Source organism: Phalaenopsis equestris, unplaced genomic scaffold (assembly GCF_001263595.1).
Source record: "Phalaenopsis equestris unplaced genomic scaffold, ASM126359v1 Scaffold234194, whole genome shotgun sequence".
Lineage (NCBI taxonomy): Eukaryota > Viridiplantae > Streptophyta > Magnoliopsida > Asparagales > Orchidaceae > Phalaenopsis > Phalaenopsis equestris.
The window spans coordinates 98,222-119,256 of record NW_018252115.1 but is presented as its reverse complement, the minus strand read 5'-3'; the positions used below and the strand labels follow the sequence as shown (position 1 = coordinate 119,256).

Genomic DNA, 21,035 nt, shown 5'->3' with positions numbered 1-21,035 from the left:
GCATTTGATTTTATGCATTTGGTCAATGTGGGGGTGTTGGGTTAGACTTGGGTCTAGGTTGGGATAGGTTCAAATTGATGGTTGAAAATGATCTATAGGAATGTAATAAAGAGTTTTCAACATCAATTGAGTGCCAATTTTGGGGTTAGGTCATTCAATTTGGTGAGATTTGGGGACATAGCAAAATTGGGGCAAATTTAGGGATTTTGGATGTGGGTTAAAACTGAGTGAAATTGAGGATTGAAGAAGGCCAATTGAGGGCCCAATTTGATGTGTAGGATTGTTATGAAAAGTTTAGAATTCAAATTGAGGCAAAATTGAGTAGGCTGTGGGGTTCAACTAGGTGAGATTAGGTAATAGGGCCAAAGTTGGGGGTTTTGATTTGGATCAAAATTGAGCTCAAAGCATGCATCAATTAGGCTTAGATTTGGTTTATATTAACCATATGAAAGATTAATTTGAGTTTATAATTGAAATTGGGGAGGATTGGGGCCAAATTGATAGACATTTGGGATGAATTCGGGGAAATTGCATTTGGGACCAAATTGATAGACATTTGGGATGAATTCGGGGAAATTGGGCCTTTAAAGGCAATTTGGGGGTTTTGGTCAAAATGGTCAAATTGGATTCAATTAATAGGTCCAAATTGGTTTTGGAGACATTTGAAGTGATTTTGAATGTTTTGAGAGAGTTTGGAATACCAAGGGTATTTTTGTAATTTTGGCAAATTTGAGAGGATTTTGGTAATTTTGGCAATTTTGGGTGGTTTTGGGCAATTTGGGTAGTTTGAAATGGTTTGAAATGATTTTTTTAACAAATTTGGGTATTTTGGCTGGATTTGGGAATTTTGGCCAAATTCGGGGTTTCAAGAGCATTTAGGTAATTTGGGTTGATTTAGGGGCAAAAGACCAATTTGGATATTTTGGTAGAATTGGGGTGCCAACCACCATATATGAGCTATAGACCAATGGAATCCCCATTTGAGTCCTCTATGTACTGGTCCTAGCTAAAACCTAGCCTAGGGCTAGTGGGTCTACGGCACTCTACATGAGTCTCCTAAAAAATCAAGGGATAAAAGTCAACAATTTTGGGTTTAGAGGTGCAGGTGAATATAGGTGGTAGTGAGTGTAAGCGAGTGAACTAGCTCCAAACCAACACCTAGAGTCAGCTCTAAGGTCAAGCAGTCCTATGGGGACTCTCCTTGAGATCTCACATACTGATCCCACCTACTAAGTGCTAGACGTTAGGACCAATATGTGGAGCTTCAAGTTGAGCAAGGAAGATTTTCAAATTTCTAATGGTGAGGGTTCCTTTTCTAGTTTTCTAGGAATAGTCAACAGGAAAGTCCTATGGCTAGACCTTAGGCTAGTAAAGAGGGAAAACTAAACCTCAACCAAAAGTGAGGTCAAAAATGAGCATAAAATGTACATGAAAAAGTAGTTAAGTTTTAAGCGGGCCAATACCCCCAAACTTAAACGTCACTTTTACTCAAGTAACACTATAACTTTAAAAACCAAACTTATTGATTTGATGTAGTGGATTTCAGTAAATTTTCCTAAAATTTTATCTCAAAAAGGTTATAGTGTGACTTAGGAGAAATTCTAGCAAATCAACCTAGGACTAGGGTATAAGAATATCTCATGTTCAACTTAGGAATCCTGATTTTTTATGTACTTTAAAAGTTATTGAAACTCGTCAAACTAAAGATTCTTAGAAAGTTTAGAACAGAATTTAAGCACTCTATCTATAACAATTTTGACCTTTTTTTTTTGAAATAAGAATAAGCTTATGTTTGTTTATAAGCATTCTTATTTGGAAAGATTCAAGTGAAACCAATTTTTTATTTGGCTTCTTCTCGAGCTTCTTCTCACTTTTCATTTCTTTTACTTTCTCTTTTTCTTTTCTTTCTTTAGGATCTTTTAATTCTTACTTTTTTTTCTAAGTGAGGATTACTATATTTGGATGGGTCTTTAATAATTTTGAATTTCACTATCCTCTTTTAAAAGTTAAAAACTCAAAACTTTCCCTTACTTTTTAAAAGTTTAAGTATTAGTTTGAAAAACGTTTCAATAGAGGCTCAATTCTCACTAAGTATAAATCTAAGAATCTTTTATTTTCAAATATTCAACTCCTTTCTATCATAAATAACAAAATCATATTCCTAATGTTTCCTACAAAATATCTTAACTCTAGAACAGTTTCATCACATAAGATCCCAACTAAGTTTTTTCTAACATTCTTAAAATCAAAATTATAGTAACCTAAAGATAACACCACATAGCACTAATTATTTTAGAAGTGATATCAAATTAAATATAGGGTACAAAGGACAAATGAAATTTAACTTTGAGATTTATTTTTCTTCCTCTCCCTAAACTTAAATTTTTAAATATTTTTCAATCAATTCCATAAAATGTATCAAGAAGAAAATGTAAAAGTGGAATCTACCAGCTACTGTACTGTCCTATCAAATTCATATACATGCATAATTAGGATAGAATGTCTGCAAGCAAATTTAAATCTAGCCTATTAAATCTAGCCTAAAACATGCTTTCAATAATATTAAACTAAAAGGAAGTCTAACTTTGAAAATCATTTTTCTTCCTCCCCCAAAACATGATTTTTAACATGTATAGCATTTAGTACAGAAAATATATGCAGGAAGAAAAATCACAGCTCAAAAGTACAATCTTCCATGGGTGTCTTTCAATACATTTAAAAATATACTTAGGAAAAAACAATGTGCATTAGAAAGTAAATCTAAACTAAACATGTCATAATGTAATTGACTAAACAAAAGTCTAACTGACATAACAGGTATTAGCATAGGAATATATATTTAAGTGTTCCCCAAGTCCTCTATATTGTTGTAACAAAATCACAAACATACTTAATAAATGAGGTTAATTCACCCCTTAACACATCGCATCTCACTACCTTACTTCTAGTTTCTAATGGAATCACTAGACTAGTATATTAAGTGTCTCACATGAATTTTATATGGTTATTCTCATTGACAAGATTATCCATGTTACGTTGGGTCAGAAATACCAACCTCAGGCATCGCCATATCCCACTAAATAAGCATGTCTAATAGTTATATAGATAATGTAAGATCATCCACATGTTGCTCATCAAGCAGGTTCATGACCCTACCTAATGAATGCATGGTCAGAGAAAGGAAGTAACAAAATTGAGATGGAACTGTCACTGTCCAAACATAAGTTGACTCCTGTAAAACTCAAGTCTGGTTGAGACCCGAGTCATAGTGGACTCGTTAATCCAATTACTATAAGAGAACATATAAAAGACCAGCCATAATAATAAGTTAAGGAATCACCCCCTCATGATACACAAAGATTAAATCAATCCACAAACAATCCAAACATCCACCAACATCAACCAAACTGATTAATTCAAAATAACACACAAAGATCAAATTAATCCACAAACAATCCAAACATCCACCAACATCAATCAAATTGATCAATCCACACTAAAACAAACATAACAAACCTAAACAGTCAAAATCAAACTGCATTGATATTTATGGGTTGCCTCCCATAAATTGCTTGGTTTAACGTCGCTAGCCCGATAATGGGTTCCTCTTGAATCCAAATTCCATTTAAGTAATCCTTGATCAATCTCCTAATCTTTTCCAGATCCTGGGTGTTGACCTCACTTTTGGTTGAGGTCTAGTCCTTCCTCTTTAGTAGCCTATGGTCTAGCCATAGGACTTTCCTAGCGACTTATCCTAGAGGACTAGAAAGGAACCCTCACCATTAGAAACTTTAAACTCTTCTTTGCTCAGCTTGAAGTTCCATAGATTGGTCCTACCCTCTAGCACTTAGTAGGTGGGGTCAATATGGGGAAGCTCAAGGAGAGTCCCCATAGGACTGCTTAGCCTTAGGGTTAACCCTTTGGTGGTGTGGTCTTGATTGTTCTCACACACACACTTGGACATTACACTTCCACTGACAACCTTAAACCCAAACCTACTTAAGTTTGATCCGTTAACCATTTGGGAGACTCATGTAGATGGTCCCCTAGACCCACTAGCCCAAGGCTAGGGTTTAGCTAAGACCATTACATGAAGGACCCAAAGTAGGAAATTCTATTATTCCATGGCTCTGGTAGGGTGATTGACACCCTAATTTAACCAAAATACAAAACTTAGCCTTTCACCCAAAAATCTACCGAAATTACTAAATTACCCTTGAAACCCCAAAATTAGCCAAAATTCTCAAAACTACCCAAGATACCCAATTTTGTCCAAAAATCATTTTAAACCATTTGGAACCACCCAAATTGACCAAAACTCTCAAAAATTTTCAAAATTACCAAAATACCACTCATTTAGCCAAAATTACAAAAATACCTTTTGTTACCCAAATTGTCCCAAAACCTTCAAAATCCTTTCAAATGTCCTTAAAATTAATTTGGATCACTACATTGAGCTCAATTTGACCAATTTTGTCTATTTTGACCAAAAGCCCCAAATTGCCTTTCAAGGCCCAATTGCCCCAATTCACCCCCATTGTCCACCAATTTGATCTCAATCTTCCCCAATTTCAATTTTAAACTCAAATTCATCATTTACAAGATTGATTAAAACCAAATCTAAGTAAAATTTAACCACATTTGAATCCAATTTCAATCCAATTTCAACCCAAATCAAAATGAATCCAATTTCAACCCAAATCAAAATGCCCCAATTTGACCCTAAGCCAAAATTTTACCAAATTGAACCCCCCAAATTTATCCAATTGCCCCATTTTGAGTCATAAACTCTTTGGAAAACTTTCCCATATCAAATTGAACCTCAATTGGCCTTTTTCAAGCCCTAATTTCACTCAAAATCAACTTGAACCAAAACCTCCAAATTTGCCCCAAATTAGCCATGTCCCCAAATTCCACCAAATTGAGGTCCATAACCCAAAAATTTCCACCCAATTGATATCTAAAACTTATTATCATAATCACCCACATCAAATTGAATCATCAATTAGGCCATATCCAAACTCTAGCCTAACTCAAACCCAAGTCTAACCCAACACCCCCAAAATTGACCATGAGCCAAAATCCTTCAAATTAAACTTCCAAATCAATTCAAAAACACTCCAAACCTTTTCTAATCTCATTTTGACAATCATTTAAATCATCTTGATCAATTATTTGAGTTCAATGTCATGTCTAGCCCAACCCAAAACCAACTTCAAGCCAAATTACCTAAAATTGAACTCATGCACCAAAATTGACCAAACTAAACCAAATTGATCAAACCAAAGTCACTACAACCACCATTTGGACTCTAGTGACCGGGCTAGACCACCTAGCCCACCCTAAAAAATCTATGGTCCAATGGTCCCTTGATTTAAGGTTTCTCCTCTTTTTTGGGCCTAAAACAAAATATCCTTGTCATCATGTCATAACCATTAGGGGTTAATCATCATTAACCTCCCACTAGCTCACCTGGCTGCCTAAGCACCTCCTCTGCTTTGTCCAGCTACCCTAGTCACCATAGGAGCCAAAATTGAGAGCCACCTCCACCAAATACAAGCCCAAACTCACCCATTCAAGCTGGTAGCTCTAATTGGCTTTGACACTCTTCAACCCTCCACATAAAGAGCTAATTACACGTGGATTGAACCCCAGCTAGCCACCCCTTCCCCTTCTATTAAAACCACCTCCTCCATGGCCAAAAAAAGCCAATCAACTTTCTTGGGGAAGCTCTGTCGAACTGTTTTCATAGCTCCTCTAAGACCTCTTAAGCCCATTCCAACCATCCTCCAGCCATTTCCACCTCTGTCTGAGCTCAATTTTTGAGCTCAAAACAAAGAAAACTTTCAACCATCCTCCAAAATCCCTCAAACCTTAAATTGGACTGCTCTTATGCTTCCCCAGAGTAAGAGAGGAAGTTCCCCATCAATATCCCCCTCGGTTGGACACCCTAGCCTAGCTTTTGACCAAGGTCGCACCCCATTTCATTAAACTTGTACTTGGAGCTTGCACTAGAGGAAACCAACACATCCGAGAAGTTCATGGGACTCCACTGAAGCTTCCAAAAGCATTTGATTGAGGCCACCCCTCTAAGTTGAAGGTTTAGACCTTTAACCCTAATTTTGAGCTCAGTTTCACCAATTGTGAGGTGAAGTTTAATTTCATAGCATTGTAACCGTATGGATGTGTTCGTCTTGAGTAGATGAAGGTGTAGGAACAAACCCGATGTGATTTGGTTGAGTATCGAGCATGATCTTTATCTAGAAGTTGAACAGTTCAAGGGCTCTAGCCATCGGGGACAATGACCCACAGCCGTCCGGTCGCACGTGTATCGCATGGATGTAAGAGATTGCACCAGATGAAATCTTGATGTGTGAACAGTGGGTTGAGTCAATGCTAACTCAGACGGCGGCACCGAATCAGAAGATGTCGCTTGACGACTTTCGAGGAGACGAGGTTGCGCTGGCGCTTCATGGATAAATAGGAAAATAAGGATTTATTAATTTAATTTAATTTCAAATCTTTAAAAATTCATAACTTTTCGAAGAAAAGTAATAAAAATAAAATTAAAATACCACTTTCTCAGTGAACAGAGGAGAATAATTTGGACAAAAAAAATTATTTAATAACTCTCATATTTTTAATTAATTAAATATACTCTGTAGTATATTAATTTATTTTGATTAAATATTTCTCACCTTAGCTTGAAACTTTTAGAGTTTGTTTCTCATGCGAGAGGAGATGTTCTCTGATTTTTCCACGATCAGGGAGCATTCCTGTGCTTGTAACCCTAATTTTCAAGCTTAGATGGCTATCTTGGCTTAATATATTTATATAAATTAAAATATCACTCGTAAAATTATGGGATAAATTTTAGTAAGTTTCTTATGGTCAAAGGAACTTAGGAAAATATCATAATGGTTTAAATAATTTTGTGCATTTCTATAATTAATTAAATGTCTATATCTTATATTAAATTATTTAAAATAAATATTAACGAAAAATTAATAAAATTAATTTCACATTGTGTAGAAAAATCATGTTGACTCATTGTAAAAATTTGAAAATTATTTGATTAAGTTTGAGTACTAAAGTTGATTTTATGACAAAATTATCTTTTTGTACAAGAATAATTATACTAAATTAAATACACTTAAAAAAATTATGAAAAGTGGTTTTTTAAGCTCCTTGTGATTAGGGGCACTTAGGAAAAATAAAAATTATATTTTAGAAAATACTTCATTAAAAATGATATTTTAAATTAATAATAATTAAAAATAAGTAAAAATTCCAAAAATACAAAAAATGTTTCAAAATGTGATTGATTATTTCTTGATCAATTGAAACTCATTAAAATATTTTTCCCAATTTTTCTATGTTAAAAATAAATTTTGAAGGCATAAAAGTATATTTTTCTTATTTTCCCATTTAAATAATTATAATAAATAAATTAAAAATCTTAAGAATTTGAAATTTATTCCTCCGAGTGCTCTAGACTCAGTGAGATTTAATAAAATAATAACAAATAACTTTTGTAATTAAAACATATTTTCTATTTACTTAAGTCATTAAAATTAATAAATAATTATAATAATTAAAATTTAATTTGAAAAAACATGGAATTTTTCCTAAATGTTTCTCTGACCTAAAGGAACCTCTATTATTTTTTTTTTTAAATAAAAGTATTATTTTGAATTGATTAAATAAATTAATGTTGAAGATCCTATTTTCTAAGTTAAAATAATTATTTAAATTAAATAAAATTTTGAAAACCACATTTTCTCCTCAAATGTCTTAGTTGCCCCATGGATAGGGTACGCTAAAGCTTTTAAAGACACTTGAATTATGCTTAATGAGTTATGAAGTATAGAGCGCCAAGGGCAAAATGGTCATTTTGGGTTCTTGTGCCTTGATCAAAATTTAGGATCAACCAAAGTGAAAATGAGTAATTTTGATCTTAATGAGTACTTTTGGATGATTGAAACATAATGGGTTAAAAGGTTGAAACCCATTTGCCACCTTTTCATGATAAGAGTAAATTTATAATTTTCTAAATTATCAAGAATTGGAAGATAATCAAAATCAAATGATTCTGAAGTGATGACCTTAGGCTAGGAGGATGATAATTCACTTATTTTAAGCCCACAATTCATGATAATATGATATTTCAATAGGGATATGTATCACAAAAATTAAAATTTAATAATTGCACATTCTTCCATTTGAGATTATTAAGGGTTTGGTAGTGATCTATGCTTGATATTTAAACTTATTTGATGAGATTTAGAAAAAGGGTAACATGATTAATGGTAAACACCTCTAAGCACTACGAGCCCAACTTTAGTGGTGGGTATAAAATCTTTAATGACTTAAAACTTGCTTTAGGGGCATTCACTTACATAACACTTAAATGAAATATCAACTGATTAATTGAATACCATGTCCTTGGGATAGTTAAAATGTCAAAGTTCTTCAGGTAATGGGGTAATTTTAATGTGAACAATATGATAAATTCATAATGAACTTGAAAAGTTTCAAGAGGTCTTTAAAGCAATTCAGGATCATTCCTAGAACACTTTGGAATCTCTTGGATATTTCAGAGGAAAAATTGAACTTTCTTTATTTTGCTCTAAAATCATCCACTAAGATCTTTTGGGACTCAATAAGTCATAGTTCAGGGTCTGCTAGATACACCTTCATCTACTATTGCAATTTATTTGATTTTCTGCAAAATTATATACATGTTGCAAAAGTTAATCTTGCAGCTGGAATACCGAAAAGATGATAGGTACACTTTTAAAGTGTTATTTAATTTCTAACATTTTACTTTCTACAATTTACTTTTGCTGCAAAATATTATAACTGCTTGGTTGTGCACTTCACTTTACTTCCAAAAATCAAAACCATTTTTCAAAAATTAATCAACATTTTCAAAATTCTAAAACAAATTATTTCAAAGGTAACTGTAAATCCTTTGAAATTTCACTAAACATAAAACGTCCTTTTGAATTTACGGGAGTCTCTCGGAAGAGGTACCCCACGGTTGCTAACGAGATCTCCTCGATTTAAATGGGTTTCACAACTCGTTTAAGCTAAGTAAATTCAAAAGAAAATAGTGATGCTGGAATAAGGGAGCCATGTGATCATAACTGGTGTCACTCTAATCAATTTTAACCCCCCTCCCCTTATTGAACTTTAAATTTGTCATTTAAACCTTTTGAACCTTAGAATTTAGGACAGCTACTTTGTCGAGGAGCTTGGAGCTAGCTTTGTGAGCAAACATCTACAATAGCACGAGGATCTGCAACAGTATGAGGATCTATAATAACACATCTTTTCTTAAAATTAAACAATAAGTCATAGGATTTCGAGGTTGTCCTCCTGGTGCAACATAAATCCTCAACTTTTTTAGGCCTTTATATAACTCTGTTATATAATTTAAGCCCTTACCTTAGGATTCAAAGGTTGTCGTTCATCATGACCTAAATGCTCACATCTTTCAAGCTTTTTGTGTGACCGTCTCACATAAATGTAAGCCCTAATTAATAAAATTGGCGAAATGAAACATTCGATAATTTTTCTTCCCAAAATTGAAGCCAAACAATATAATAGCTTAGAAAGTAAGTGAAATTCTCGTTAGGATCCAAGACATCCCCAAGTTCTTCTTCCTTTTGAATTCAAAATAAAATGTTCCAAATTTGTGTCATTCCCCTTTTACACCACTTTGTCTGATCTTTTGAAAGTCCTATCCCCTTGAACTCCTTAAATACAATATCCCCTAATTTTTATCGAGTTTTCTTAGGTGACTTTGGTTATCTAAGATGTAATTAACTATAGGGGCTTGCCCTTATAGGAAACTTTTATGAACCCAGCTTAATATAAACTTTACTTATTTTTTTGTATTAAATAAGGAAACTTGTCCGTCAACATAAAAAAAATGGTTTTTCACAGATTTAGATGGATGTCATAAATTCTTTAGTTTATTTAATCGAGTATCACCAGTAAGTAGTGTGCTATTTTTTGGAATGGATGCATTGCTTACGATATTAGGCTTATGTTTTTAAACTACTGAGGATATTAGATCAGTTCAGTCTTGTATTTTAAAAATTTAATAATACGTTTTCCAAATTATAAATTAAACTTCATTTAAAACCGGGCATTGGGATATTCATTCCGGTGGCCGACAACTTCTAATTTGGCGACCGAAATTGGGATTCCTACTAAATCCTTAAAGTTCAATTTTTCTCTCAGCTTTTCTTTTTTAGATTGTTTTATATTATTTTCTGATTGATTCAAATTATTATTCCTAAAGTTTCGTTCAAGATCCAATATTCTTCTAATGATTTTCTCAATTTACATATTAATAGCATCCTTAAAATTTATAAGAAATGAATCTCTATATGATAATTCAAGATCTCCTAAATTGTAGATCAGATTCTCTCTATATGATTCAGATTTTGGATCAAATTCTACTAAATTACTCTTCTATCTCAAGTTATCTTCTAATTCATCCCCTTGGGGCTAAAGAAATGGTGGAACTAGTCTTTCTATATTCATCCTGGTTGATGAAATAGATTTTTCTAATTTCGAAGGATTTTCTTCCATTGGTCTTTCAATCTCTTTTTTCTCTTTTCTCAACTCATTCTTTATTTGCATCATATCCTCCAATTCTCTTCCACTCCTTAATTGAATAGTATGATCTTACCCACCATTATTCAACTTAAGGTTTATCTCAAGGTCACTAGGTAAAATCTCTGGAGGGTAACTGTTAATTTAATTAATAATCTACCCTAGTTGGTTTTCCATATTTTTTATTGTAGCCCCTTGAATTTCCAACTGACTCTCTATTTGAATAACAACCTCTTCAAATAAATCCTCCTCTCTTCTGTGGATCAAATTTAAATCTAGGGGGAAAGAAAGTTCAATGATAAAATTTCCCTGATTATTCCAATTACAAGTCTAATTAAATTGACTATCTTCCCATAATTGGTTTTCTCCTCCAAAATTACTATTCCGATGAAAGATCAAACAAATTTCCTAATCTGGTTAGTAACAATTGGAATAAGGATTCTATATCTCATTGCTAGTTTTGAAAGAGTTAGTTTCAAATCAATTGTCAAAATAAATTTTCCTTAATAACTCGGGGTCCTTGAGGATTACTCTCTATATATAGATCTAATTTTCTCATAATTTTTACAGTCTGAGAAGTTAAATAGTAAACATATCTTCTTGATTATCTACCCTCTTAGGGTTTACTTTATTCAAATGACTAGCATTATAATCCAAAACTGAATGTTCATTATTTTGTTGATCTATCATTTTTAAATTAAATTTATGGAGTCTTTTCTGATTCATAATCCCCCTAAAAGTTCTCTCTAGATCCCAATTTTATAATCCAAAGTCTGTAGATCCTGAACTACGCATACAAATCTAAGGACTTAACTAATAGGACAAATATCAAAAATCTTTTCGGTATTTTGGATTTTATTTAAAATAAACACACAAAATCGCATAAGATAATAACACTATGATTTATAAACCTATGTCTCACAAGTTCAGCTAAAATTATTCTAAAGTTCTTACCGTAGCTTCTCTATCAACAATGCCAAAAACATGATGCCTCCTAGAATGAGCATTTAAATATATGTATAATTATGTCAATTTTAATCCCCAACAATGGTACGAAAAACTTGACCCTACCCTCAATTATGCGGTTATTTAGTCTCGTGACCAAAAAGTTGACCTTGGTTCTTTAAGCTGCTAGTGTGCAAAATGAATATGATATAAAGATTAGAATTGATTTATATTTCACACATTAGAGGTTCTATGCAAGTATACATATCATTTTAAGTAATATAAGACTTTCTTTAAAAACTATAGTATCGATCCCACAAGGAAGCAGAGTACGAAGTTCCTTATGCTAATTCTAGTCTACTATTATTATGCCTTAGTTTAGAATTTTTAAAAATTTTCGTTTTCCAAAATTTACTAATTTACTATAAAGATAAAGTTAAGTAAATTAAATAAATCAAAATCTAAGAAGACTGGGTAAATTTTGGAAAGTTCTTATATAATTAGAACCCCTTTCCCCTTGCAATAAGATCATAATCAGTGTAGAAATCAAATTCTTAAATATAAAAATCAGGTTTTGTGACAAATAAAAGCATACCTATTCTTTACCCTCTCTCAAGTGCATAAAAAACATTGTCTAATCTAAAGTTAAGTTTCTGATTGTATGGTTGTGTTGAGTGGATTCTAGCTTCTCACTTCCAGATTTTCCACTGTGTCCTCTCTATAAGACCAACCAGAGACTCAGGTTCTGAACTAAGATCAATTGATAAAGATTCTAGCCTGTCACTCTAGAATTATCAATTATATGCCCATAAAAACTTATGTCCATATCTATTTGCACTCCCCTTTGGATGTGGCATCCCCTCCATCCAAGGTTTTGTGTTGTAATCACTAGTTAGGTGAAATCATAGCCATCCTGGGTTATTATATTTTGGAATAGATTTTAACATTATAAGTGATTAGTTTGCAAATTAAATTAATAATCAGTGAAAATATCATCACAATTTTGGAATAAAAGAAATCTTCAAACCATTCTAATCCCACACATAATTAATTCTCATCCAAAGAAGAAGGATTAAGGAAAACTACTCTCTAAGAATGGAGAGAACACAATAAAAATTCTTTTAAGTCAAAGCAAATTCACTAGAATAGTGTTTACAATAATAATAAGATAATGAAGAACATAATACTTAGTTTTTTCCTTTAAAAGAAAGATAAAAATCCCCCCAACGAAGTCTCTTTTTTATCACGGAAAGTTTCTACAATTCTTTTCAATTGTCTCTAAAAATTCCTCACCAATCTCTCTAAAAAGGTAGAAATCTACATTTTCTATCCTATTTATGACATCTAGACATTCTTGGAAGTTCCAAGAGTTTGAAATGCCAAAAGGTGCCTTCCCAAGTGGTAAAAGGTGCTTAAAAACTTCATGGGGTGTCTATAACCCATCCATAACTGTTTATGGAACCTAGGTATCATAATGGGTGCCTCGCACCATTTTCTAGGTAAGACTAGCACCTAAGCACCATATCTAGTGCCTTGGCACCACCCTGGTGGCAGCACACTTGTTTTACGCCGTTTCACCTCGTTTCATCTTCAAACTGCTCCAAGTATTATACCTACATGTTAAACATGAAAATAATCTTTCTTTAAATTTTAATTTCATTCAAACATATGTGATAAATGTAAAGGATATTGATCATAGAAATACATATTAAAATGCACCGGGTCATAATTTTTTTCCTTACTCAATTTGACTTCAAATTGCACCATTTATGCTTCATTTTCTCCAATTGTACCTAGAAAAACAAAACATGCAAAATACCTTCCTTTAAAGTGCAATATCATTAAAAGTGAGCATAAAATGTATACAAAAAATTAAGCATTTTTAAGCATGTTAGAGACTGGTAATGGCAGTGTTAAGTCGACAATTTACCAACGAAATAAATTTGTCGTTATAGGCTAAAATGTGAAATGTTGGTACACCTACAGTATAACTAATGATGTGTTTGTTAGATTAGTATAATAAAACCATCAAAAAAGTATTTCATAACCATCAAAAATTTGTAGCACTGCCGTTAGTATTCGTTGGTAATGACCGATGATCTAACCCTTTGGAAACCTGAAGTAGAGTTTAGAATATTATTTTATATTGTTAGATTGGAGGCCATTAGAAATTATGATTGTTCATCATAGCACTATCATTTTTCTATCATATGAATAACTAAAAATTTCATATCGTAGGATTTGACAAAAAAAAATTATCAGAAAACTAACCGCAAGCCGTCAAAAAACTGTAGCAAAAAAAAATTAATATACTTCTTCAACCCAACATGTTCCAGCCTTGCAATTATAACATTAAAATTTTAATATAGCATATTGTACTAATTGAGATGGTTATTAAACTAATATTGCAATAAAAATTAATGCGTAAACCATAAATAGACAAAAAAGATGAACATAAGCACATAAAAAATGATGTTCGCTTGAAATAATTGTTATCAATAAACAAACATGAAAAAATATGTATCTACTCATTATATTTCCTCTCATCATCTTCCTCATTTGAATCATCTTCATATGGTCATTCCTCATCTGGTAGCTCCTCATTTGGCCACTTTTCTCTCCATCGAGCATGCCACAATATTGGATCAAAATCCATCTTCATCTTCAACTCTATGTCTGATCTTATTTGGTTTAGCTAAGTTGAGATCTGTGAAACAAGCTTAGCAACAAGTCTGGCATTAATATTAGAAGTCAACATGTCCACCTACCCATGAAGCTCCTCCTTCTAGGCAGTAGATGTTGATGCACCAGATGAGTTGGAGGGACAGACATTGTAGGTCGATGCCTAAGACCCTAAACCATAAACTTGGCCCTTTTTCTTTCCACCAGCTAACCCCCTTCACAGGTCATAGTTGGACATACTATGATCTATGATTGTAATACCACTCAGCTGTTGCAACCGACTCACATTCATCCTCTAAAAGTTCTCCTGCAAAACAACATGATTAATGAAATTTATTGGCTAGACAAACTTTTATGGTTATATGAATTTTATACTAATTAATTTTCTGATTTTCTTGGGTCGTTTGAGATATGATTTCCACCCAGGTGAGGTCTAACTGTTGCTTATGAGTGGGAGATGTAGCTTGGCAGCTGATGGGTCTCATCCAAACTCTATAGATTGTTAGAGTAATGAATAATTTTTCATAAATTTAAGGTACAGTAAATTATTAGGCAAAAATTAAGACTTGGCAAGAATCTTATTTTCTCTATAGGTGACATTGCCTCACCGGTGTACTTGGAGGACCTCATGCCTTCACAGTCAAAGAGGTGATTACTTTTGTCATGCCCTTTTTTCTTCAAGTACCCAAGAGAATCCCAAGGCATGAGGATAGAAGTAAACACATCTTTGTTATGCCACAAGAGGTGTTGACACATCTTTTTTTTTGTCACTAAACATATCATAAAGGTGATCACTCACCTTGCACTCAAAGATTTTTTTGATGTGGACCTCCTCCTTCTCAGGAGGCCAATATCATTATTTCTGCAAAATAAAATAGAAAATTTTAGGTTTATAAACATAGATAGAACTTGAGAGATATAATTGAGTTCATTATATACCTTGAACTCTTCAAACCACATTTCTTGAACTGGGATTGGAACCTCCTTCTGTAAGAAGTAAGGAATGTCAAACATGCTTCGAATATTGTCTCAAATGGAATAGATAACATGGGTGTGGTGAGAAAAACTAGAGACAACATGTCATTATTTATTTTTTAAATTAAATGAAAGAACTAATATCAATAAATAAAAAAGACTTAAATATACCCCACATCCCAAAGTTGAAAAATGTTGTAGGTGGTGCTTAATTTGGATGATGCATCAGTATCAAGAGTGACGATACCAGTGCGATCAGAGCAGCTTGTGGCAATGTTATTTTTGAATTCACAACTAATGGTGGTGTCGGTGTGGTAGTCAGATTTGATGGTGGTGCTAGTGTGAAATTCACGGCTGATGGTGATGGTGGTGTCAGTGTCGGTATCAAATCTGGAATCGATGCCAGTATGCCAAGAGTGCTCACATTGTCAGCACTACAACTATAACCATTGGCTAGTGAGCTTCTACTTCCTTTAGTGATTTAGGGTGCCACGTCCGTTAATATAAGGGAGACTTCCCGTCTTTTCAAAATCCTTCTACAAGAAGGAAGGGAAAATCAATTAGTGTAAGTATACAAAAATTGAAATTATAAAGTATAATATACAAACAACTAAAGCTAAAAATAGGTAAGTACGTGGTAGCTAGAAAGGGAAACTATAAAGTACATGAAATCTATAGAATATTAAAGCTAAAATCATACAAGTACTACGTAAACATAATGGAAACTGTAACGTGAATGCAATCTAGAAACTATTAAAACTTAGAAACAAAAAAAATCTCCATATAGAATAAAGAAAAACTATAAAAAACAATCTCCAAACTACTCAAACAACATAAATAAATTTATGCAGTAACTAGAAAGATAAGTTGTAAAGTGCATGCTATCTACAAACTATTGAAGTTGAACATACAAAAGGATGCAGTAAACATAAAGGAAGCTGTAAAGTGCACGCAACCAACAAACTACTAAAAGTTAAAAATATAAGTGTACGTGATAAATATAAAAGATATTTATAAAGTGAATGCAATATCCAAATTATTGAAACTGAAAACATAAAATTACACAGTACGATTAACTTACAGATCTTAATTAACCTTAATTGATGAGTCTTTAGAGGTGTATGAGGGAAAGATTTTTTCATACAAAATCTCGTCATAGTCATACTCATTGATACTCATTTTTTCATGTTCACCACTAGCATCCTCTAAATTGATCTCGTCATGAGTTGGCTTGAGTGAATGCATAATTTTTTTTATTTCTATTTCCTAATGAGTGGTTTCAATTTTATTCTAAACATAGTTAAGTTTATCTCTTGTTCTATGGAGATATAAAATATAATATACTAGACTTATTTGTCTTGTCAGACTTAAATGATTAAACATAGCATACCTTATTTTTCATTTTACTTATATGATCTTATATGATTAGTTTACCATTTTTTCATAATTGGACACAGGATCAAAGCAATCATATTAGAATAGAAATACATTCTCTCCGAAGAAGCCAAGATAAGATAAATTAACAACTTCTTTGAGAATCCCGTAATAATCAATCTCGTCTTCTGATTTATTATTTGCTTTAACATGAATGACAGAATTATAAGTTTTTTTTTTCATTCTAAATAGGATATCGTATGAATCATGTACGTAAATTTACTAAATTTTCATGATGAACGTGAGTCCCCAAGAAATATATATCTAGCCCTGACCTGTTACTTCATTGTTCTATTCATAAATCTATTTATTCACATAAAATTTTGTGTCAATGAAGATACCTATAAGTATATTTATGACATGAGTAACAATTTTGCCAAATTTTAACTTATGTGCATTGTTAGCCACTAAGGAAAATTATTCTCTATCTTCTAGCTTGTGATATTGTCTTCAGCTGAATTTAATAAATCTATAAATAATCTGTTCACACTTTGAGATTATAAATTAGCTTATCATAATATTTCCATACAAAATGGGGAACAAATATTAATAGAAAATGTCTTACTCATTAAAGGGAAGAACTTCATCACAATTGAGAAGAGCATAAAGTATCTCTGCTCAAAGTTTCTAATCATTTAGATAACGTGGTGTGCAACTCTTTTCTCAAGAGGGGGGGGTGTGGGGCACTACGCCCAATGACCCTTCGTGGATTCTTCTTGCTCAAACTAGTAGGAGCAGAGAGTGATGATCTTCTATAGTAAAAATGTCTCATAAATTGATTCTCTTGGTCACAATTTATTCTTCATGGTTTATTTTTACTATTTCAAAAATCTATTAAAAATATTTCTTTATTAAAATTTTAAATAAATATTTTTAAATTAGTAACTACAATGTGCATGCATTACTATATTCCTCTCAAACAGATACATCTAACGATATTGTAATGAACCTCCAACTAATGCCTCGTGTTGTAGAAGCATCTACAAATACTCCATGGAATTGAAGAAACTAGTTAAGGATGTTCTTCTGAGCTTGTAAATTATTACTAGAATGTTTGCTTCAAACTGTCATATGTCGTCAAGTTTTAAATCAAATGTACATAGTTTATTGAAGAGCACACTGATTTCAATTAGTAGACATATTATGTTGTTTGGTAAGCAACAAAAATGCAGTTGGCATCAATTTCTGGAGCAAAATATGACAGTTGTTTTTTTTTTATTTCAAATATATTTCCTTCATCGAAATTAGCACAACAACTCAAATTTGAAGCATATCTTCTTGGGAATTTTAATGCTTAAAGAAACTCACCAATTGATCTCCACTGTTCAAAAGTAAGAGAGTATTTTACTTTCAGCTCGATAATCATACCAGTATTAGTTTCTCAGACCACTAACTCTTGACTTACCACTAACTCTTTGATGCTTCACCTAATTGCTAAAAATAGAAAGCATCTCAAGAGGGGGGGGTGTGGGGCACTACGCCCAATGACCCTTCGTGGATTCTTCTTGCTCAAACTAGTAGGAGCAGAGAGTGATGATCTTCTATAGTAAAAATGTCTCATAAATTGATTCTCTTGGTCACAATTTATTCTTCATGGTTTATTTTTACTATTTCAAAAATCTATTAAAAATATTTCTTTATTAAAATTTTAAATAAATATTTTTAAATTAGTAACTACAATGTGCATGCATTACTATATTCCTCTCAAACAGATACATCTAACGATATTGTAATGAACCTCCAACTAATGCCTCGTGTTGTAGAAGCATCTACAAATACTCCATGGAATTGAAGAAACTAGTTAAGGATGTTCTTCTGAGCTTGTAAATTATTACTAGAATGTTTGCTTCAAACTGTCATATGCCATCAAGTTTTAAATCAAATGTACATAGTTTATTGAAGAGCACACTGATTATAATTAGTAGATATAGTATGTTGTTTGGTACGCAACAAAATGCAGTTGGCATCAATTTTTGGAACAAAATATGACAGTTGTTATTTTTCATTTCAAATATCTTTCCTCCATCGAAATCAGCACAACGACTCAATTTGAAGCATATCTTCTTGGTAATTTTAATGCTTAAAGAAACTCACCAATTGATCTCCACTGTTCAAAAGAAAAAGAGTATTTTACTTTCACTTCGATAATCATACCAGTAATAGTTTCTCAGACCACTAACTCTTGACTTAAATCTTCTTCATATCTAGTTTGGCATTCATGTTATCCTTACTTTTTCTCCTTAAATCCAACACAATTTTTCTTGAAATGATAAAAAAAATTTCTTTATGTGCATGAAATCAAGATTATGCATGATCATGTTATCTTTATAGTAAGGCATATCCCAAAAAATGGATTTTTTTATCCAGTTATGAGTAACACCATTGCCCGGTGGATGATATGAAGAAAGCTCAAGGCTAACGATAATCAATGGAATGTAGCTAACAATCCAATATAAAATTTCCCTAGATATTATTGGAGAAGGTGCTGATTTCTCAATATTGTTTCTTTTGAATATTATTTTTATTTTTCCTAAAAGGATGTTAAACATTCAAGAACATAAAATGACAATCAAACAATGAATTCTTTTTGTCATGTTGAAGCATAAATGCATTAAATGAATCTATACAATATGAACAAGCCAACATTCCCTCATAGTTTCACTTAGAAAACATTTCATACACATGAAAATCTTTTATTTTACACAATAATGATGCTTTCATTTAAGACTTTAGTTTCATTTAAACATCAAATATTGTGACAGTGCTTCCCTGGATAATATGCAACTCATCTATTAACGGCAACAAGTATACAACAATCCTACATTTAGAACTATTGGGGCCTAGTATATTTAATATCAAGAATAACTATGGTGTAGTCATACACATCTCAAATGGCAAGTTGTATGGTTTAATGATCACTGGCCAACAAGAGTATGGCGACGTATTCTGACTATACAGTGAGAAACCATCTGAGCATAAGATAAGCTGCACATTATGTGCCTTCCCAACGAGCTCAGGATACTTGGGATCAAAATTTTTCAATGCATCTCCATTAGTAGGATGTCTCATTATGTTGATTTTCTCTGATATGCTACAACGTCACATGATATGCGGAGCAAAAAACATAGAAGAAAATAGCCTCTTAAGACATGAAATAAGCGGTAGATAAAAGAGCCACTTGTATGGAATATCCTTCTGCCCCATACTTTTTTTTTAATTTAAGGCTTAAATATAGGAGAGTGATAGAGTCCACAACAAGTTTCTACTTCACTGGAGTTGTAAAATTGCTTATATTCATGAACACATCAATCAATATTCTCTGCTTTCAACCCTAATTGAGAAAACAACTTTTTCATCCTGTATAATTCTCCTAAAAATAAATTTTTCTACGGATTTCTCTTTCAAAAAATCTTGTAAACAGATCAAAGAACTCTCTAGGCATGCTAAAATGAACTTTAAAATTTAGCATTTTGAGAGTTAGAAATAACTCAAAATGGCATGTGTAACTATCCTAAAATGACCTTGAGCCGTATTTAGTAAATCATAAAATTCTTGAGCTTTGTGATTTGGTAAATCTTTCTTCACTCGACTCGGTTAATATTATCTTATACATTCAAAGAACATTTATTCAAATCAACTTGATTGAAATTAAGGTTGAGGGTCGTAGCTCATTGAAGGAGCAAAGTTACATGTTGTAGGGTCAACTTAATCATGTGAAGTTTAAATTCAAGAAACAAGTTTTAATCCTTGGTAATATAAATCATATCTGATTTCATCCAGATAACTGTGTTGTATTTCTATGTTTTGAACATGGATACTGAAACCTTCCCTCAAATAGATATGTTAGAAGATTAGATGTTACTTCCACGAAGAACTCTTTAGTGATTCTTTTTCTATCAAGATAAAGTCTATTGTACATCCACAAACTTGATTTATGAATAACCATAGATAACCTGAACCATCACAAAAATTAACTCATCATCAACTACAATTGACATAGATCAATTAAACATAAATGTTTTTATTCTTTTAGGTGCTTTCTTACTATTTCCAAGAGAATTTCATTAAATAAATTGAGTTCGAGTTTTAGGTTTTAGGAAGATTATTTTTTAAAACATTTTGTCAAGTTATTAAGAGGTTTTGGTTTTTTTAGATTCTTAAAAAGGATTTCTTTTATTTGTTTATTAAGAATTTCATTTTTAAAGACCCAAGTTCATAATAATGAGTTTATCAAAGATATTATAAATTATAGCATATAAAAACTTATTTTATCTTCCTTACCCTCAGACCTTTTTTAAGCACTAAAATTGGAGCTCATTTGAATTTATGTAAGTTTTATAAAATGCATTCATCTTAAGAGCCTTTAAATA

General features: G+C 32.3%; 1 long non-coding RNA gene across 4 annotated transcripts in view; it reads right to left on the bottom strand.

Annotated features, from left to right (window-relative positions):
* Positions 1-14,037: 14,037 nt before the first annotated feature.
* LOC110038863 overlaps positions 14,038-21,035 on the bottom strand; it is a 20,645-nt gene continuing 13,647 nt past the window's right edge. For 3 of the 4 annotated variants that reach the window (XR_002295459.1, XR_002295460.1, XR_002295462.1), the window contains exons 3-6: positions 15,403-15,767; positions 15,196-15,243; positions 15,056-15,118; positions 14,038-14,563 (exon numbers count right to left, since the gene is read on the bottom strand). This is a non-coding gene — a long non-coding RNA (uncharacterized LOC110038863). The remainder of the gene's footprint in view (positions 14,564-15,055; positions 15,119-15,195; positions 15,244-15,402; positions 15,768-21,035) is intronic. The other variant, XR_002295461.1, reaches the window with a different exon arrangement.